Source organism: Equus quagga, chromosome 15, assembly GCF_021613505.1.
Source record: "Equus quagga isolate Etosha38 chromosome 15, UCLA_HA_Equagga_1.0, whole genome shotgun sequence".
NCBI classification, from domain to species: Eukaryota; Metazoa; Chordata; class Mammalia; order Perissodactyla; family Equidae; genus Equus; species Equus quagga.
Window position 1 is genome coordinate 49,243,955 of NC_060281.1, and position 22,499 is coordinate 49,266,453.

Here is a 22,499-nt window from a genome sequence, read left to right on the forward strand (position 1 = left end):
CTGAACCCTGGGCTGTCAAAACGGAACTTGCAATCTTAACGGCTATGCCACCGGGCCAGCCCCAGAACTATGTTTTGATGTGATGTTAATGGAGCCTTTTTAAGGCCTTTCCGTTAAAGAATATTTCCCACACTGGTCACTGGCCAAAATTCTCATGTTAGTCTTATCTTCTTTTCAGGCATTGAAAGCCATCATTAAAATGCAATTTATTCCTCAGAAGAATAATCCATGCCATCATCTGTCGTTGTCATCTAGGTTAAAATATGGCTATTGGCTTGGTCCTTATCCTCTTGAACCATCCAGCTGCCTGCCTGCTCCCTCTCCAGGCTGCAGGCATTCCTTCATTTCTGGTTGGTATGAGAGTCAAAGGCTTCCCTTTTTTTTTCTAGGCCCTTCTGTTTGCTCCCTGAGATGAGAAGGCCAAGGCTTTACTTTCCTGAGGGGAAAAAAGGGACTTGCTCTCTAGTTTAGCAAGCTCCAATCGATAAATAGCCCAAGTCCAGCAAGAAATGCTTCCAGCAGCCTCTTCTTTAGAACCTTGCCCAGGTCCTCTGCAGACCAGCCCCTGTGACAGTGCAGGTCCAGGGGACAGGATCCTGGAGAAGTTGCTTGGGAAGGGGGAAGGTCGGGAAGAAGGATGCAGGGCCGCCAGCAGGCCTAGCCTAAGTCATGGAGCGTCACTGGGACAGGGGAGCCTATATCAAAACAAATGGGCCAGGTGGGGGATGGAGAGAGAGAGAGAGAGAGAGAGAGGCGTGGGTGGGCCAATCTCCGTTCTCTGCCATCTTGTCCAGCACTAGCCCTGCGTGGATTCATTCTATACATTCTTTCTCTACACTGGAATCTGAGGCAGGGGGCTGTCTGATGTTTGGAACTGTACACCACATGGATGAGAAGTGACCTGGGAGACTGACGCTTTCTGTCATCCTGGGCAGACATCACACTACAAGCAATTTATGAGGTTTCAGTGTCTCCTTCTCTCTGCTCTCACCACCCCCACTCACATTTCTTTACACCGTGTTTTGCATGATAATCCCCTGAGTGTTCAACGTGATTTTTTTTTAAGCCTGAAGAAAAACACTTTCTCTCTTCTCTTCACTTTTAGTTATCAAAGCACTGAAGCACTTGATTCAAAAGCAAAACAAAAGCAAACACATGAGGCCAAAGTACGCCCTCCGTGGAAAGGAGCCGTGCATGTGGATTAAAGGACTGAGTTGGTTAACAGGAAGAAAATGACATGGATTTTTTAGAACAGTCAGAAGAGAAAAGTAGGTCAAATTTTTCAACCTCTCAACCCTGTCATTGTCCCTTTAAAGCTCTTACTGTCAGTGTTTGGTGAAGTCTGTGCAAAGCCATGGATACTGAACTCACTCTCCAGCAAAGTAAGGAGCTTAGCGTTTGAGAAAGTCTAGGGGAACACCGGGTCTCCAAAAAGACATTGTAAGAGAGAGTCAGTTACTTTTATTTCCACATTTCAAATCAAGGCTAATGGATCTCCAAGTAACCCTTGGCCTTTTTGGTTGCCTAATAATACACAGTGGGAGGAAGAATTCAAATCTGATCCTAAGAAACTAGGGTCGAGTAAAGTATTTTAATGAGATATCCCTTCTTTCTGAATCAAAGCTAGTAGAAGCAAGGATATATTAGTTTAAACAATTCTTTTTTTCCTTCCACAAATATTGACAAAATGTCTACTAAGTGTGTGTGAGTTTCCTATGTATGCTGTAACAAATTACCACAAACTTGATGGATTAAAACAACACAAGTTTACTCTCTTGCCGTGCTAGGGGGCAGAAGTCCAAAATCAAAGCTTCAGTGGGGCTGTGCTCCCTCTAAAGTCTCTGTGGGAAAATCCTTCCTCACCTCTTCCAGCTTCTGGTGGCCCTAGGGGTCTGTTGGCTTGTGGCTGCCTAAGTCCAATCTCTGCCTCCGTCTTCACATGGCCTTCTTCTCTTTGTGTCGTCTCTTCTTCTGTCTAAGGACACTGGTTATTGGATTCAGGGCCTACCAGGATAATCCAGGATGATCTCATATCAAGATCCTTAACTTAATTACATCTGCAAAGAACTTTTTCCCAAATAGCGTCACATTCATAGATTCTGGGGTGTGGACACATCTTTTGGGGCCACCACAAAACCCACCATAATGTGTAAGATGCTGCATCTGGTAGTGTACAGTGAGGGGCAGCTGTACTCCCAGGGACTTATTCGGTCATGTGGTCAGAGCCAGGAGACATGAATGTGACTGTGTCCCTGGTGTGGGAGGCAGATATAAACATGTCTGCATTCAGAAGCAGAGGTGTGACATTTCTGGATGGTCTTCTCTTCAATGAAACTTACAGGAGGAGTGTCACCTGATCTGTCACCTTAGTAGGATTTTTCTTATGTTTTAATTTTTTTTTTGCTTTTTTCTCTCAAAGCCCCTCGGGTACATAGCTGTGCATTTTTAGTTGTGGGTCCTTCTAGCTGTGGCATGTGGGACGCTGCCTCAGCATGGCCTGATGAGCGGTCCCATGTCTGTGCCCAGGATTAGAACTGGAGAAACCCTGGGCCGCCGAAGCAGAGCACGCGAACTTAACCACTTGGCCACGGGGCTGTCCCCTCATATGTTTTTATTTCATAAGAAATGTATAATCAATGAAGAAATTTAGAAGTTACATACAAGCAAAAAAGAAGCAAAATTAAGTCACTTACATTTCCACCATGTAGAGATAAGTTCTATAAAATCTTTCCATGTTCTTTTCTGTTTATGCAAATATAAAAAATATATTTAAAATACATTTTCCAATAAATGAAATGAGAACACAACACCACCTTTCACGACCCAATATTGAACTTAGTAATGGCAAGAATACATTTTATGTTAGCAAGTTTATAATCCCTATTCCAAGTTTTAGTTGCTAGTTAGTGTTCCCCTTAAAGGCTTTCCACGACAACACTGTTTAACCAATCTCTTACTGTTGCACATGTAAGTAGCTTTCAAACTTTTACTATTTTGAAGCATGCTGCAATGAATATTCTATCATATCATTTTTGTGTGCTTGTATCATTACTTTCCACAGGATAAATTACCAGAAGTGAAATTGTTGGGTGCAAAGGTATATACTTACATAGCTTTCAGATTTCCAAAAGGCAATCTGAAAAGTCACAACAGAGGGAAGCCAATTAAGTTTTCTTTGAGAGGAGTGCCATCTATAAGGTCGCTTCCAGCTTTAAAATTCAGAGTTCCTACATTTAGGAAGTGTTAAGGCTGTGCTGGAGGAAGAAAGAGACTCAAAGGGAAAGTCACTGGATCTGAAGAGCTCTAAGACCTCTGGAACTTGGACACCCACATGGGCCCTGATGTTGCCCAAGATCACGTTGGGAGTAGGACCAGGGAGGAGTATTATGACCAAGGAGCTAGATTCCTTAAGTAAAGTTTGGGGCTGATCTGGGCTTCATAGGCACCAGAGATGAAACTTACTCATGGCTTCTCCCACCACGTGAGCTCTGACTACTGCCTTGTCTCTCTGTTGTTTTCCCTGTTTTCTTTGTATCAGCTGGTCATCTCTATAAACTGAATTCAGATTCTCTAAATTGAAGAATATGTTTGAGCCAGTCAACCACAGAGCCCCCCTGTTGTGCAGGTAACTTCATTGGCTGCTGCCTAACCTATGAACAGTTGCCTTTGTGTCAGGTGCCCACCCACGTCCAATCAGCTGTGGTCAGCATGGCAAGGGGCCATGGTACCAAGCATATTAACTTTTGTGTGAAGAACCTCTAGGAAGTGGCTGGGATGTGGCAAGCACTTCGAAACTTACAAGTGTGGGGGAATTCCTGGTAGGTTCTTTGAATTCCCTGTCCAGGACAGGAGAAGTCAGGAAGAACTAACATAAACCAGCCAAGTGGGACCATGGTCCTGAAATAGAGTGAGGGAGTGGAAATGGAAAAGAGGGAGGTGATAATAATAATGAGAGTGAACATTAATTGAGTGCTTTCCTCGCACCAAGTCCTGTTCTCAGCACTTGACATGTACAGTAAAACCAAATGAGAAATCAATATCCCATAAAACACAATTGGCTACTGGTAATTATCTCCTGCCCCCTACCTTTCCCGGTTCTCCTATGGGAGCTGAATAAAATTCTATTCTTTTGGGGAGGAGGGCCTTTTATAATCCACTGTCTTGATGTTAACCTTGATCTTAGTCCCTCCATTTTTCTGGCCCCTCCCCTTGCCACTTCCCACCAACTTTCAAATTCAAATTTCCTGTGGCTGTCCACTTCCGCTTGCCCACCACTGTGTCACTTCTTCCTCTGCTCCTCCCCACACCTAGCCCCGGTACCTGAGGCACCATTTCTGGTCAGTTGTATATAGCACATGTTTCATCAGCTATCCTCTTGTGCTTTTGGTCACACTACAGCCCCATGTGCAATACAGACTTAGTATTATTTTTCATTAACTTTACCATAACAGAAAACCATATGTTACACCACTGAATTTTTGGATCATGCTTACCACTTGTGTGTTATGGGGGGGTTGTAGTGCATTAGTTCATTTGATCTTTACAGCAACACATGAGGTAGGGACTACTATTTCTCTCCATTTCATACATGAGTTAACCATGGCAAAGAGAACTTAAGTGAATAGATGAAGTTTCCACAGCTAGTAGTGGCATAACCAGGATTCAAACTGGGCGGGCTGACTCTGGAGCTTGTATCGTCATCTAGTACAGCATAGACAGTACAAGTCACCCCTTGTCAAAACTCCCGGGGACAATCTCTAATTATACAGCTGCACATTCACTTTCTCTCCCTCCACGTCACCTCTTTTCTTCCTAAGACATTTATCCTTTGACCAGGAGTGACTTCTATTTCTTGGCCCACTTGCTTTTCTCCTACATTACTAGCGTCTTTCTTGATCTATTTCCTTTTCCTACATAGCCTAGATCTCGTGTGCCATTATTTCTACTATTTCTCAGGTATTTGTTTTCAAGCTAGAGTTTTATAAACCCTATCATCATCAGATTTTCCCCCATATTCATATACCATCTATATTATTATTTACTATTCTGTATCTAACTTTTTTCTTTAAATCATCTCAGATTTTTAAAGTGAATTTATTTAACAAGAAAACACACTCCTAATTGAACACGGACTAGGCAACGTGAGGGAATTATTAATTTTGTTTTGTGGGTTAATGGGTATGGTTTTGTAGAAGAATATTCTTGTTTTCTGGAATTGCATGCTGAAATATTTTAGGGGTAAAGTGCTTCAATGTCTGTAATCTACTTTTAATTTGTTGAACAAAAAAGAAATTATATATAAGGGGAATTTGGAAAATGAAAACATTTCCAGAATGGTAGAATCTCTGGGGTAGGAATATGGGTGTTCACTCTACTATTCTTTCTATTTTTTATATTTGAAAGATTTCAAAACTTAACATTAAAAATTAAAAGGACACTTCCTCTCACTAACATAAATGGAAAACTTTTATCGCTTTCCGTACTGAGAAGGTAACTAGAAAGAAATATATTGAAAATAAAACAATGTCTTTCCATTCTAGCTAAGTATCATCTCCTGATCAAGGGCTCTGTGCCTATTCTCTTTGCAAATAAAGGGATTAGTAAGTATTAGAGAGGCGTTAAAGAAATCAAGTCTCAACCTAAGAATTCTCCCTAAATGATTAAAAGAGGATTGAAAAGGAATAACTCTTTCATTACATGTTTCAATGTTATTTAATGCCTGTCATTGTACCTCTTAAATCACCAGAAGTATTCATCTCATAGTTTGGGAAATGCTGCTCAAAATACTTTTTTTCCCTTTTCCTTCCGTTAAACGTGCCCTTCAAAATACTAATCTGAGATCCATCTTACTCTTCAGCCTCATTACTTAGGCTGTTTTGGCACTAGAGGAAATACATGTAATTCATCAGGGTTTGATGTAGGGGACAGAAGGCATTCTAGAAATTTCTAGCAGAAATGGATTTAATGCAAGGAGTTGGGTACTTATAAAACTGTGAAGAAGTAAAGGAGGAGAGGTAGGGCACCCTTGGCCTTTTGGATTCACAAACACACTTGGAATTCAGTTGGAAAGAATTGCTACCTCTGTTGACATGTCCACCACTTCCTCCCACCCGGCAAGCTGGTGACGAGACGGTGGAATTTACCATAAATGCCCACATCTGCTGAGCTTGCTTATCCCCTGCCCCCATCAGAGAAGATGGCCTCTGCCTCCCATCCATCTTTCCAATATCACGCAGGGGCGTCTTACTGGGAGTTCCTAAGTTATCCTCAGAATCCTATTTGCAAGGGAGTCTGAGAAATGTGGCTTTTAGTCTTCCGGGCCCTGTAACATGGGGGGATAGGGGGGAAGTGAAAACGGATGCCAAGTGCAAGCGACACATAACATGGTGGTCTAGTCACCTCAGATTCATGTCTCCCACATTCAGCTGGGTCCTGAGTGCTGCCAGGCCATCTCCGGTCATGATCATCTTCTACTCACTGTTCTCTCAAATTTCCCTCGTTAGATTTTATATGTTTGGAGTATCTGTTTTTATTTTATTTTTTTAAATCCAGTCATTATTTTTTAGCTATGCTTTGTAATTTTTAGCATTCAATCCCTTCAACCAAATTCAACCCTAAAAACAGGAGGCCATTAAATAACAGATACATTCTAGCCATCATTACTTTATTCCCAATAGCTAACACATAGAGTGTATATTTAAAGACAGATTGCTAAGGCAGAATTTGCAAATCCATTCAGTAAAATATCCATTGAAGACTTCTGCTTTTCCCAATGCATGGGAAATAACACATCTTCTTTATGTATAAAGAACAATAACTTCTGTGCAGTCAACTGCAGACAGGACTGAAATTTGGGGCCAATAGAGTCATGGTAGAAATGAAGGCCAGAGGGCTGGAAAGATGATTCTATAGAAAGTACTCGCCCAGGGAAAATAGTTTGCTCTATGAAGAGATGTAACGCAAGGTATACTTTTAAACTTATCATTTTTAGATAGTCTCAACCTGCACATTTTCTCTCTTTGTTCTTTTTTCCTTAGTTTGTCATGCAGTACAAGGGAGTGGATTTCCTGAGGAACTCGTGAAGTCCCATCTCCTTCCCTCCTCACGCGACAGAATCTTGCCAACTGGAGTGGAGGGAAGTCAGACAGACAGCGTTTCAAGTGCCTTATCCACTCCTCATATGCTCTCTTTGAAGTTTTTCTTTCACTCATCAGTGGTAGGATATAAAACGTGGGTAAGTCATTACAATTTGTAAGAATACGTTCTTTCCTCTGTGCATTTGTTAACCCTTAATGAGTACAGGGTAATGTAGCATTGAGTTATATTTTTGCCACTTCTTTGTGTGATATCAATCCCCATAATTAAATGGCTAGCCATAAGAAGAAAGATTCCTTAGGAGCCTGATGACCCATCTCTTAGAACAGGATTCTTTGCTATGAGGATGACAATTTTACACAATCAGATTCCGCCCCTAGTTCTTCTCTTGACAAACACCGAAAATAGAAAACAAAATAATTCAGGTAAAGAACATTATCATTACTTACAGTTAATGGACAGAAAGCTATAGAACCAGCAGACAGCACACTCTGGAATCCAGGCCCACAGAAGAAAATGTTAGCTTCTGGAAACGAGGCTCAGAAAATGCATGGAAGGAGCTGTAACGCATCCTCCTCTGTGATTTGGAGATACTTTACTTATGAAATTAAAGTGCCAGGAAGCAACAACCCTAAAATGTAACTAATGTCAGATAAGATGTAATCTTGGAAATTGTAATATGCCCATCAGGAGGTAATGTTGTAATGGCAGTAGCTTTTGGTGGCTGATAAGGAATATTGAAAAAGGTGCCAGAGTGAGAGAATGACAATTTTTAGTTTCTCCAGCAGTGACCCAGGGTGCGGATGCCCTGACCACTGACTGAAGTGTCCTTTTCTGGTTGGTGGGTGTACCCCTGTGTTGTGGAGATGGCAAATCAGGCGATCGCGGCCAGAATGACCTCGCCATTCCTCTTAATCTGCACCTGTACTCCTCCAGCAGCTGACCCATGTTAACTGGATTTTCCAAGTTAATTTTCCTCCTGGGAGGAGAAAGGGCTGAGCAGCTTGGAAGGCAGAAGCAGGAGTGAAAAGAGGGTGGTCAGAACATGGGGGCAGTTGGCGTCAGTCCCCTCTCCCAATCAATTTCGTCGTCTGTAAAATTAAGGTGATGATGTTTTCCACATGGAGTTCTGGTGAAATGTACACCAGGTAATGTGTACGTCACTTCCCCTGACTCCACACACCTGAGTATCCCAGTTGGTTTGGAAGTTTTATTTCTCTATGAAATTAACATGCTTTCGCTCATTCGTTTTTTTCTCCCCATTCCTGCACTGATGTAAAGAATGTTTGTTAAGCACACCTGATGTGAGTTTGGGTGGCATGAACTGAACCCTCAGGGACACCTCCCGGCTGGGCAAACTCAACCCTTTTAAAACGAGGTGAAGGCCCTTTGTCGCCATACTGGGCATCAGAGGGCACAAGCCTCCTTGGGTTGACTTTCTTCTGGAAGCCTTTTCTGAGCATCTTGGCTCTTCTTCTGGGCTTCCCCAAACTCTGCACAAAGAGGTAGGTGAGCGTGGAGGTGGGGAACATGGATTCTGGGGCCAGGCGGCCTGCATGCGAATCCTTGTTACTTACCAGCAGCCGCTTACTCAGCCCTCTCTGTAAAATGGGGGTAAGAACAGTCCTCACCTCGTGGGGTTGCTATGAAGAGGGAGCGAGTTTGTGTGTAAAGAGCTTAGAACCTTAGGTGGCACACAGGAGGTGCTGTATGAGAGTTAGCTATTATTGCATTAGGTTGAACCATATGAAATTTCTGCTTTTGTAGGGCAAAAATGATCCAGTCTTGGCAACTTCATTTGGTTTAGTGTGATACTTACCACACTGTGCTGCAACTCTTTGCTTAAGGCTGGTCTCCCACGTTGGGGACATCTTTGTTGGGGTATCTGGCGGCTCCATGTGAGCAACTGTGTGCTTCTGCCTTATCTGGGTGATTTCCATACCAAGATCAAGGTCAGAGTCACTTTTACTTGGGCCAGGTTAGGGATAGAGCAAGCAAGGAAGTCGTCACAATGCCCTGCCCAGCATAATCTTACATGCAGGCTGGTGGTGATTCTGCTGCTTGGTGGGAGGAGAGAATATCCTCGATGGTTTAGCTGCCAGAGAGGATGGCCCTGGCAGGAGGCCAGGTCACCAAGCCAAGCTGTCACTTGAGTACCTAATCCTCTATCTGTGCTCTCTGTCAGCTGTCTGATGGCCTCTCACTGAGGCAGACCCTGATCCCCTGATATTCATCCTAACCTTGTAGTTTGTCACCTCAAGCCTGGTGACCAGGAGTGTTAAAATATCACTCTAAGTTGGGTATCCAGTTCAGTCCTTCCTCTGGCTCTTTGCAAGAACAGCCCAGGACTCTACCTCTCAGACCAGGCAAATAAATGGACAGCCATAAAAAATAGGCACAATTTAAGTTTAAAACTCTTTGTTTGGCTCAGGGGAACAAACACAGGATAGGTCTTTACTTGCGGACGCTGGGGAACCACCAGCTCTTATGTGATGTCTTGTTGGGTGTGAGAAGAAGCCTGACACAGCAGTCTAGTGTCTCAGCATCATCTCTTGATACCCCCATACTTGTCCCTCTAGGGCAAGAGTGTCTTACTCATCTTTCGTATCTGCAGTGCCAAGTACAGTGTCTGGCATAAATGTGTGATCAATAAATATTCATTGAATGATGGAAGAGCAGATACTCAGTAAGTGTTTGCTGTTTGTTCCTTATTACTCTTGACATAATTGCTTTCTCCTCTGACCTGGACCCTGGCAACTTTTGGGCATGTGGCCAAGGGAACCAAACGGTTGGGTTGCACTTCATCCCAGTTCATGTGTTAACATTTTCCAAGCATGCAGTGCTCAGAGAACTGACTTCGAGTCTCCTCTCCTTGGGCCACTATGGCTGCTCACTTTACAGGGTTTTCTTCCTTAGCTTCCAGAAAGGCTGGAGAGCCCAAGAAAAGAGTTCGTCTCAGCCCACCTCCTCCCATTCAGGCTCTTCTCATTAACTTCCTCCTTCCTTCACCATATCCACAAGAGGTGGAGCCATTCATTCTTGCAGCAAGCATTTATTGAGCTCCTGCTGTGTGTAGACTCTGAGGGGAATTAAAAAAAAAAAATGCCCTCTGCTCTCAGACGGCTCATGGCCTAGAGTGAAGGAGCTTTGGATTTTGAGAACTTGAGAGTCAGTGTAAAGTAATAGGGGGGAGAAAAGCAAAGCAAAGTGAAATAACCATTGCCACCACTAACCTACAATTAGAATAACAATACATGTGTTAAATTCATTCTGTGCTGGTCATTTTCAACTTTCATGCTTGTAAAACCGTATCTGTTCCTAGATTTTAGCTCCAGAAGATATTTGAAATAATCAATATTTTTAGTTGAAAGCACTCCGGAGCATGTTATGGACTGAATTCTCCCCCCAAAATTTCTATATTGATGCCCTTACTCCCAATGTGACTATATTTGGAGACAGGGCCTTTGACGAAGCGATTAAGGTTATATGAGATCATAAGGGTAGGACACTGACACAAAAGAACTGGTGTCCTTTCAAGAAGATGACGAGGAGCTGGCCCGGTGTGTAGTGGTTAAGTTTGCACGTTTTGCTTCAGTGGCCCAGGGTTCACCGGTTTGGATTCTGGGCATGGACCTACACACCACTCATCAAGCCACGCTGTGGTGGTGCCCCACATAGAAGAATTAGAAGGACTTACAACTAGGATATACAGCTATGTACTGGGGCTTTGGGGAGAAAAAAATAAAAAGAGGAAGATTGGCAACAGATGTTAGCTCAGGATCAATTTTCCCTACCACCCCCCCAAAGAAAACCAAATGATTAAAAAAAAAAAAAAAGAACACGAAGAGACACCAGAAATCTCTCTCTCTCCCTCTTTCTGTGAGCACAGAGAGCAAGGGCTATGTGTGGATACAGTGAGAAGGCGGCCATCTATCTCCAAGCCATGAAGAGAGGCCTCACCAGAAACTAAACCTACTGGCACCTTGATCTTGGACTTCAAACCTCCAGAACTGTGAGAAAATCAATTTCTGTTGTTTAAGCTGCCCATTCAATGGTATTTTGTCATGGCAGCCAGAGCGGACTAATGCAGAGCAGTTTTAATTTTCCCTTCAGTGCAGATTCAGAAATAAATAAATTTATAGGCTTTTTCTTTGCAAAATTTGTTAAGTTTAGAAAGGTATTTGCTAATATCCAAAAGGTCAGTCCCTCAGCCTAAGAATTCAAATAACAGATGCAACTTGAAACCTTTTTCTCCTTGTCAAAAATGCTAACATTTCCCCATGGTTCCCCCAATCTCTTTAAGAGACTTTCATAACGATTGTGTTTGGAAATAAAGATGCAATTCCTGCATCTTATATGTATTTTCAGAGGCGTGTAATGCATGTTGATTTAATGCACAAACACAGATTTTATTTATCCTCCGCACTGTGGGATCAGGGACGGGCACAGGGGAGTGCTAGGTGAATAATGTGGTGGTACTCAAGTAACATCTGTTCCCCCCAGTTAGACAGCCCGATCCCGCTGCAGGATTTGAGGGGGGCGCCGTCGGGGCTCACCCACACTGCCTGATGCTGACCAGCTTCTCTTCATTTAGTTCTCATACGTATTGATACATATTTATATCATACTATGTATATTCAATCAGTATTTGTTGAATTGAATTATGTAAATATGTGCTCGCCCGTAGGATAAAAACGATGCCGCCAGGATAGGAGCTCTGCAATCACGCTGTGGGTTTTATTTATACACCTCATAAAGAATGCTAAGCTGTGAGGTATCTGTGGAATCACAGCTTTCATTTATTGCCGGGGAAAAATATTTACAAGCAGGAATGTGGAATTTCATTTGTTTTGACACGTGGTGGGAGGTGTTCTCGGAAAGGTGTTTCGAGAAAGCGCAATGTCATCTACCACTGATCTTATTTTGGGATCACCAGAACGTGCAGGGAAAGGATCAGGCTGCCTTTGAGGACCCCTCTCCAGCAAGCTCGAGGCTCTTCCGCAGAAGGTACAGAAAACCTTCAACCATGCTCTTTCCTCTCCTCTCTCACTTTTCCTCACTTCCTCTCTTTTCATCTCCTCCTCTTTTCCTTTCTTCTTCTTCTCCCTTTTCTTCTTCTCTTCCCTTTTCTTCTCTTCTTACAGTCTATTTTCCTCTTGTAAAATGAAAACTTAGTTGAGTTGGGCAAGCAGAAAGGGCGACTGTATAGTCATATTGATGGGAGACAACCTTGTGTTTATTGATAACTGTTGAGAAAAACTACCTCTCGGTATTTAACCTAACATGTGAGAGGAACAACAACAAAATGAAAGCAGGAGTGTGTCTAACTGTAGGCATACGTTCCTCTGAGCTTTGTGGGAAGATTCTTCCAGCCTGGCTGCCCCCACCCGGGCTGATGAGTAGAGGAAGCCTTGAGTCGTTCATTCCAGAAGGAGCTACTTAAGGGGGAGAAAAAGAATAGCTCAAGGGGCGAATCCTGGGGCAGAGGCCCGGGAGGGGGGGGGGAAAGAGGATTTAAATAGGTTTTGCTGTATTTCCCTTTAGTGTTTTCTTTTTTGAAAAGAAGCCCAACAACAGATTCAAACTGCTTTTCAATTATTTGGGGAGGTCAGACTGGTGTTTGTGCCAATCAGGACTCTGTTCAGACACTTGGCATGGCTGTAGCTGTTATAAGCGGCCAAGTCCTTTCCAATGAATTCAGCTGTTGTGCCTTAAGCTGGGCACAATGGATGTAAACAGGTGTGCTAGGGTGCCTTGGTTAATAAAGGACCTCAAGATTTTTGAAACCTTGGTGGCTAGAGGAGGATCATGAGGGTTATTGAAGCTGTGACAGTCTATTTCTGCAGCAGGGAGCCCCGTTGTCCCCTGAGGGCAGACTCCCTCTATATCGGGCCTCACGGACTTGCAAAGGTAAAGCAAAGTGCCGTTGGGCCTGGGGGAGCCAGAGGCACACGCGGCTCCCCACACCCACGGATGAATACTCTACAGAGGAACGAGCAAGACTGTCTTCTTGGTGGGCAGAGCTGCACCTCTGAGATTAAATTTCTGTTTAAAACTAAACAGAACAGAACAAAACAGGTTTTATTTTTTTCCCCCTCTCTATGGGCCTCAAATGATATGGGGCCTGGAGACTGCGTGGTTTTTCAGAGAGGGAGAGAGGCAGCCTCTGAGACACAGCGGTAAACTCGGACGCTGAGAGTTGTTTAGAATTCTCCGGGCGCAGGTGCCTTTGGTTATCCCCAAGCCTTCTGAAGGCCAAGTCAAATGAAGGCCTCAGCCAGCACTGTGGGGAAGGAGGGCAGCCTTGGCCCATTTTGGGGATGAGAGGAGGTGGCACAGTTCGGGGTAGGAGAAGCTGATCTGAAGGTGCCTAAAAGAAAGAGCAGTGGGTTTGAGTCTCGTGCTGGTTGGTGGCAAGGGACAGGCAAGGCAATTTATAGAACTTCTCTGCAATCTGTGGCATTCCCAGATGCCTGGAAAGGGTCACTTGGTAAATGGTTGGATCTCGGGTGGGCAGGCAAGTTAGATGGGAGGAAAGGGAAGTGTAGTCTCACAGAATTGAAAATTATTACTGTGACAATGATTATCAGAGAAGTAATAATTCCCATTTAATGAATACTAACTATGTCTCTGGTACTGTGCTTTGTCCAAATCATTTAATATTCACAACAACTTGTGAGGTCTCCTATTTGCTTTATAGATGGGGAAACTGAGGGTCAGAGAGGTTATGTAATTTTCTCAAGGTCACACAGATGGTAAATGTTGGAGCCAGGATTTGAACCCCATTGGTTTGATTCTGGAGCCCACATTCTTGGCCATTAATGTCTTGACTACCAGCCCAGTGGTACAGGACCACCAGGAAATTAGCCATCACTGGTGGCGCAAGTCATATCTCAGTTCTCGTTTTCCTTTGATCCTTGCACAGTTCCAAGCACATAACAGGTGCTTAATAAATGGTTGTTGACTCAATCCCTTTGCTGAAGGGGATTATATTCTTGTTGGAGGGAAAATACTGTGATGCTAGACAGAAAACAGTTTAGAACACAATACCCAATGCCAAAAAACCATAGGAGGGTCATAAGGGAAGAAAACACATAATCATTTAGCAGATTGGATCCCATTAACTCCTTCTCTTCTGGTGAGGAAACCATCAAAAAATCAAATTAAGATCAGAAGGTTGCTTGTTGAATAAGGAACCCAAGCAGAGGAAATTGGATTTCCTAGAGGGTATATTTTCGTCACGTGGTGACTGGCCCAGAGAAAAGTCCTCCTTCAGCGAGGACTGTGTTTGCCCAGTGGACTGGATGTTTGTGTTGGCCAGCTGTGTTCTGTCCTGGTCAGTGCTAGAAAAACACCTAGTGTCTCCCCCTCTCGCTCTTTCTAGACTCCATGGTAACTCCCCGTTTCCTGTTTGCACTTGTCATTACGACATCGCCCTCCTTGGCTTCCACACTCTTCTCACTTTATAATTTCTATGTCTACAGTTTATTTTACATGGATTTGAGCGCCTGCTCTTCAGGACAGTGGGCAACTTGTCTCCTGATCACATTTAGGGGCGTCTCCTCCAGTGAATGGGTACTTGTTAGCCTTAATCACGGAGCTAGCCTGTTCTGGGCTTGCACTGTTTTTACCTTTTCCTAAGCCAATATCAGGGCTTATCTTTCTTTCAAACTATGGCTCTTTGAAAAGCTTAAGGTGAATTCCACATACATATTTAAATAGATGTAATATAATTTAGTTCTATAATTATGACAGTTTGTTACAATATTATAATTATCATATAGTTTAAATATATAGTTATTAAATATATTTACTTTATATATTTATTAAATATATATAAAATAAATTTATATTTATATTAGATAAATACATATATATTTAAATAAACTTTTTATTTTGAGATCATTATAGATTCTCATGCAGTTGTAAGAAATAATACAGAGAAATCCCCTATACTTTTTACCTAGTTTCTCCAAATGGTAACACCTTGCAAAATTATAGTGTAATATCACAATCAGGATTTCGACATTGAAACAGTAAAGACAGAGTACGTTCCCATTATTACCTGAGTCCCTCACAGTGCCCTTTTATAGCCACACCTGTTTCCTTCCTACCCCTAACCTTTCCTTAACCTCTGGCAACCCCTAAGCTGTTCTCCATTTCTCCATTTTTTCATTTAAAGAATGTTATATGAATGGAATCATACGGTGTGTAACCATTTGGGATTGGCTTTGTCACCCAGCATAATTCTCTGGAGGCTATCTAGGTCATTGCCTGTATCAATGGTTTGTTATTTTTATTACTGAGTAGTAACCTACGGCATCGATGTAGCATAGTTTGTTTAACCATGCACCATGGAAGGACATCTGAGTGGTTTCCAGTTTTTGGCTATTGCAAATAAAGCTGCTATACACGTTCATGTACAGGTTTTCGTGTGAGCATAAATCTTCATTTCTCTGGGATAAATGAGACTGAGTGCAGTTGCTGGGTCTTATGGTAAGTGTGTGTTCAGTGTTTTAAGAAACTGTCAAACTATTTTCCAGAGTGGCTGTGCCATTTTACATTCTTGCCAGCAACGTATGAGTGATCTAGTTTCTCCACATCCTCATGAAAATTTAGTGTTGTTGCTATTTTTTATTTTAGCCCTTCTGATAAGTGTGTAGTGATGTCTCATTGTAGTTTTAATTTGCATTTTCCTCATGGCTAATGATGCTGAGCATCTCTTCATATGTGCCCTCTGCCTATCCTCTTTGGTGACATATCTTTTCATGTCTTTTGCCCATGTTCTAATTGGATTGTATGTTTTTTTACTCTTGAGTCTTGAGTGTTCTTTATATAGTCTAGCTACTAGTCCTTTGCCAGATATGTGGTTTGCAAATATTTTCTTTCACTCTCTAGCTTGTCTTTTCATTTTCTCAAGAGGATCTTTCACAGAGTAGAAGTTTTCAATTTTTTTTTTAAAGATTTTATTTTTCCTTTTTCTTCCCAAAGCCCCCCAGTACATAGTTGTGTATTTTTAGTTGTGGATCCTTCTGGTTGTGGCGGAAGTTTTCAATTTTGATGAAATCCAATTTATCAACTTTTATGGACCATACTTTTGGTATCAAGTCTAAGAACTCTTTCCATAGCCCTAGATCTTGAAAATTTTCTCCTATGTTATTTTCTGAAAGTTTTATAGTAAGCCCGTGGTCCATTTTGAGTTCATTTTTGTGCAGACATACCTTGGAGATATTGTGGGTTTGGGTCTAGTTCACCACAATAATGCAAATATAGCAATAAAGCAAGTCACACAATTTTTTTGGGTTCCCAGTGCATATGAAAGTTAAGTTCACACTTCACTGTAGTCTGTTAAGTGTGCAGTAGCATTATGCTAAAACACAATGTACATACCTTAATTAAAAATTACTTTATAGCTAACAAATGCTAACCATCATCTGAGCCTTTAGCAAGTCATAATTTTTTGCTGGTGGAGGGTCTTGCAAAAAATGCAGTATCTGCAAAGCACAATAAAGTGAAGCACAATAAAATAAGGTCTGTCTGTATAAGGTGTGAGACTTAGGTTGAGGTTCTTTTTCTCTATTTTGCTTTTTATGTCCAATTGCTCCAGCACCATTTGTGAGAAGGCTCTCTTTCCTTCATTGAATTGCTTCTGCATCTGTGTCAAAAATCAGTTGGGTATGTTTGTATGGGCCTGTTTCTGGGTCTCTATTCTGTTCTACTGCTCTACATGTCTACCCCTCTGCCAATTCCACACAGCTTTGATGACCATAGCTAGATAATAAGTCTCAAATTCAAGTAGACTGATTTCTCTCTCTTTTTTCTTTTTCAAAATTGTTTTAACTATTCGAGTTCCTTTGACTTTCCATATAAATTTTAGAATAACCCTGTCTATATTTACAAAAATATCTGAGATTTTGGCCAGAATTTTATTAAACCTGTATATCAGTTTTGGGAGAATAGCATCTTTACTATGTTGAGTCTTTCAATCCATGAATATAGAATGTCTTGCCATTGATTTAGATATTCTTTGAGTTAAAAAAAAAATCAGTGTTAGTTTTCAGCATACAAGTTTGCGTTTTGTTAGATTTACACCTATTTTATTTTTTGAGTGACTGTAAATGGCATTATAGTTAAAAATTTTGTGTCCACATGTTTTTTGCTAATATATAGAAATACAATTAATTTTTGTATATTTCTTTCTTTCTTTTTTTTTTTGAGGAAGATTAGCCCTGAGCTAACTACTGCCAATCCTCCTGTTTTCACTGAGGAAGATTGGCCCTGAGCTAACATCCGTGCCCATCTTCCTCTACTTTCTATGTGGTACGCCTGCCACAGCATGGAGTGCCAAGCAGTGCCATGTCGGCACCCAGGATCTGAACCGGTGAACCCCGGGCCTCTGAGAAGTGGAACGTGCGAACTGAACTGCTGAGCCACTGGGCCAGCCCCAGTATGTTTATTTCATACCCTGCAATCTTGCTGAAATTATTTTTTCATTCCTTTTTTTGGTAGTTTCCTTGAAATATTCTGTATAGACAACCATGTCCACTGCAAATATGGACAGTTTTATTTCTTACTTTTTGATATGTACACATTTATTTCCTTTTCTTGCCTTCTCACACAGGCTAGAACTTCCAGCACTGTGTTGAATAAGAGTGGTAGGAGCAGACATCGTTGTTGTATTCCTGATCTTAGGGGGAAAACATTTAGCCTTTCACCATTAAGCGTCATGTCAGCTGTAGGTTTTTTTGTGGCTGCTGTTTTTCGAGTTGAGGAAGTTTCCCTCTATTCCTATTTTTCTGAAAAAATTTTTTAATCATGAATGGATGTTGAATTTTGTCAAATGATTTTTTTGCATTGAATGATATATCATGTGATTTTTTTCTTCTTTAACCTGTTATATGGTGGATTATACTGATTGACTTTCAAATATTGAACCAGCCTTGTATCCTTGAAATAAACTTGGGTCGTGGTAAATACTTCTTCTTGTATATTGCTGGATCTATTTCCTCAAATCTTGCTAAGGATTTTTTTTGCATCTGTATTCACGAGGGATATTGGTCTGTAGTGTTCATTTTTTTTTACTATTTTTGTCTAGTTTTGGTGTTAGGGTTAATACTAGCTTCATAAAATAGATTGGGAAGGGTTCCCTCCTATTCTATTTTTCTGGAAGAGACTATGTAGAATTGGTATTAATTCTTCTTTAAACATTTGGTAGAACTTTCCAGTGAAACCATCTGTTCCTGCCCGCTGCCCTCCCGTCCATATTTAAAACTGCACCTTTAAAATTACTTTTAAAAACCTATATGTTTAGTGCACCGATAATACGATTAATTAATTTTAAAGGACAAAAATCAAGTTTCCTGAATGAAACACACTTTTCAAGTTCTCTCTACAAAACTTCCCTTCACAATTTTGAGATGAAACTTAATGGCCAGATCTTATTTCCTTTAGCACCCTCTCTGTTTGCATAGCAATCGGGTAGAAATACAAGAAACATCTGTGTGTGGTAAGTTTAAGACCGAAGTGTGAATGTCAGCGAGATTGCCTCCATGCCTGACATAGACATCTCTGTCTCCGGTTATCGTGGGTCTACCACTCACTGTCTGTGTGACCATGGCAAATTATTTACCCCCTTTAGGCCTCAATTTGGTTCCCTCATCCATAAAAAAGGGGTGATAATTGGACAGCAACTTGCCTTATAGAGTTGTGGGGAACGGGGTAAGTTCTCAACAATGCCTAGTTGCTGTCATTCTGCCAAAGCGAAGGGAATGGCTTCCTTTAATTGGTTCTACTTTAAACAGGGGAAGAGAGAGTCCCCATGTTACTCTCTTTAGATGTCCATGGGCCTATAGTAGTTTCTCAACCTCAGCACTATTGACGTTTTGGGCTGGATAATTCATTGTTGAGGGGGACAGTCCTGTGCATTGTAGGATGCTTAGCACCCCCCGCAGTCTCTACCTACTATAGGTAGCACCCCTACCCCACAGTTACGCCAATCAAAAATGTCTGCAGACATTGCCAAACATCTCTGGGGTACAAAATTGCCCCCAGTTGAGAACCACTGGCCTACAGCTATGTGAACTCTTGCTCAAAATTTTTTTTAGGAATTAATACATGCCTGTGGGGATAGTATGGAAAATACTTGAAGTAGAGGTCAAAATACTATTTTAAACTGTAGCCGACTGCAACTGATTCTGCCCTTCGGGAAGCAGCAGAACTGTTCGTCTCAGGAGTAAGTCGATTTTTGTTTGGTAAAATACCTTGACAGGGTGCTTTGAAGGTGAAACGAAAGAGGGAGGCCCTTCAGGCCGGCCTGGTAGATGGAGGCACAGAGACACAGCCGTAGTTACACTGCGCTGCATAAGAATGAGGAGCAGTTGGTGGGTGGTACTGGAGGAAGAGGCAGAGGTGAGCAGAGTAGCGGGCGGGGGAGTGGGCTGAGCTGCGGTGTGACAGGTGGTGGCCAGGGGCTGTGCAGATGTGGGCGGGTGAGAAATTCACCAGGGTAGGGGTGGCTGGAGGACTTTTAAGTGCTATGATGACATGGGCACCCTTCTCTTCCCCCCACCCATCACCAATTCCCCACACCTTCAGTGAAGTCTGTTACACCCAAAGCCATGTGTAAATCATGTTTTAAGAAATGGAGAAAAAAAGGGCAGAGAGAAGAAAAGAGCTGAGTGAGGTAAGATGTCAGTGGGACTAGAGTAAAGGGGAAGCAGGACACGAAGCAGCAGATCTGAGAAGCCAAGCCCTATGGAACTTGTAGACCTCAGGGAGAGGATCCCAGACTTCCTTCTGGATTTGGGAGAGGGGGTTTGAGTGAGATTTATGTAAATTTCAAAGGATGCAAGATTTAGGCTGTCATCCTTATAGGAAAGAAAACCATTTGCTGTATTTCCTTCCAGTATTTTTTTCTATGCAGTTTTTTCATGTAGTTCATCTTGCTGCATACAGTCATTTTTGTTGTCACCCGCATCAGTCCCCAGAGAAGGCGGAAACCATGTTTGTTGCTGCCAATGCCACCATCTAGTGCCAGTGCCAGTGCCAGGGAGAGATGAAGTTACTGGAACTGCAGCCGCCTGGTACTTCTAGAGCTGTTGGGTTCCTGGAGGGCAGGGCTGTCCTGACCTTCCCGAACAGGAGCAAGCGTGCGTTTGTCTGTGTATGTATGTATGTGTGTATATGTATGTGTGTGAGTATATATACATATGTGTGAATGTATGGTGTATATGTGTGCATATGTATATGCATGCATACGAGTGCATGTGTTTATGTGTGCACGCATGTGTATACATGTATGTGTGCATATATGAGTGTGTGTGTGTGTGTGTGTGGAGGGGAGTTGGTAGTCTCTCCCTTCTCCTACCTTTATAAGACTCTTATTTCCAAGCAGGGCTCTCAAGGTCTCTCAGAGAGTTTAGTGAAAAGGCTTTTTGTTTTTTGCTCTTTCTTCTTTCCCTGTGACTCAGCCAGGAGTCATCCAGAACTGGGTTCGACGGTTATGTGGAGATGGGGACCATGCGGCTTTGCCCAGGATGATGTTCTACCCCAAATAGACCACTTGTAGCACTGCCTGGCAGGCCCACCAGATGAGCTGAATCCTAGGAGGAACACAGCTTAAATTCAGGTTGAAGTTCACTGTAGGGGTGAAAAAATAATTTTCCTTCTACCCTTCTAGGTTCTATGGCTGAGACCCCCTGTAATAAAAGACAGATTAGCAAGAGAAAAGCAAACAGAAATTTTAAAACGTAAACATGGGAGATACCCAGGAAACTGAGTGAAACTCCTCAAAATGGCCCAAGCCACCACCTTAAAGACCATCTTCAACTAAAGACAAAACAAAGGTGTTGGGGGCAGGCCAGTTAAGGGAGGTGACCAGGAAAAGCTCAGGAAACAAGGGTCGGGCTGTTCTGCAGATTCCAGTGGGTGCCTTCTCCACTGATAAGATTTTTTTGTGGTTTAGAGTCATCCTCCTTTTCCTGGTTGAGTGTGGGAGACACTTACAAATGGAGAATTTCTCTATATATGTAAATGTCCCTTACAAAAGAATAAATTCTACTCTGTTTTTAGAGATTCTCCTGTGTCTGCAGTTTCCCAAGAATAATCAGCTCGAAATAATCCTTTTGCCAAAGAGGTATATTTTGGGACCATTAAGGCAAAGCCATGACAACCCTTTCTCAAGCTTCTCTACCACCCCCTGACTTACACATGTCCACACAAACATCCATTAGCCAGTGGAAAAGACCGTCCTTCTAAGATCAATAAGGCTGGAGGTAGTGGAGGCCCCAGGTAGAACTGTGAGGGAGGGAGGGACGCTTGCTGCCATCTTGGTCAGTTCGTCAGCCCCCATTCCCCTCTCATTCTCTCCTAGTGGGCACAGCTCTGCCCCTAGCTTGCTGTGTTTATTCTTCAAAGTTATGTATACGAGTTTTGGTTAATTGAGGAAGCTTGAAGGCTGCTATGGACTGAATTTCGTCTCCCTGCCCCCACCCCAACCCCAACCCAAATTCATATGTTGAAGCCTATAGGGGAGAAAAAAATTTTCCCTATCTTCTTCAGTTGTGAAAATTGGAGGGCTGCAGATTAAACTGACAAAGAAAAAAGAGAAATGGGAGAAAAATGTGTGTTTCTATGCACACAGGAGCTAACAAAAGAAGGAGCTGGCTGGTTAAATGGTTAAAGCTTGAGGCGTATATACTTAACCTAGTAGGGGAAAGGAGGGAGGGAGGAAAGGCTTTTATGGGAAGAACAAATAGATGTCTTTAGGAGAGACAAATAGGTTTTTAGGAGAACAAACAAGAGATAAGAAAGTTTGTGATGATGTTTGTCCATCCAGGTGTGAGTGGTCTTTCTGTCTCCTTCGGGGCGTTCAGCTCCTGTGGAGAAGGCATGTGGGCTGGGATTTCTTAGTTTTCCCTTCTGGGAGGAGGTTCATCCTGAAGAGGGGATTTATGGCAGCCTTATTTTCCAGAAGTTGCTGCTTTTAGTCAGATAAGGGAAGCTCCGAGGAGCCTACTTTCTGATCTGTGGATTCCCAATTGCCTTCAGCTCAAAATAATCCTTATGTCGAAGTGGTATATTTTGGGGTGGCATATTCTGATCCCCTTTAGGGTCTAACCCCTCAATGTGACTGTATTTGGAGACAGAGCCTATAAGGAGGTAATTAAGGTTAAATGAGGTGATAAGGGTGGGGCCCTAATCCAATAGGATTATTGTCCTTATAAAAGGAGGAAAAGACACCGGAGCACCTCCCTCCCCCACAGTGTGCCCACAGTGGAGACGTTCTATGAACGCACAGTGGGATGGCGACTGCCTGCAAGCTGAAGGGAGAGCTCTCATCAGACACCAACCCTGCTGACACCTTGACCTCAGACTTCCAGCCTCCCAAACTACGAGAAAACAAA

The 22,499-nt window shown here is 42.5% G+C and overlaps 1 long non-coding RNA gene across 1 annotated transcript; it reads left to right on the plus strand.

The window, feature by feature from the left end:
• The first annotated feature begins 1,130 nt into the window (after window positions 1-1,130).
• LOC124226149 (uncharacterized) lies at window positions 1,131-11,088 on the plus strand. Its single transcript, XR_006885211.1, has 3 exons — window positions 1,131-1,268; window positions 7,038-7,234; window positions 10,985-11,088. It is a non-coding gene; the product is annotated as an uncharacterized LOC124226149 (long non-coding RNA).
• Window positions 11,089-22,499: the final 11,411 nt, after the last annotated feature.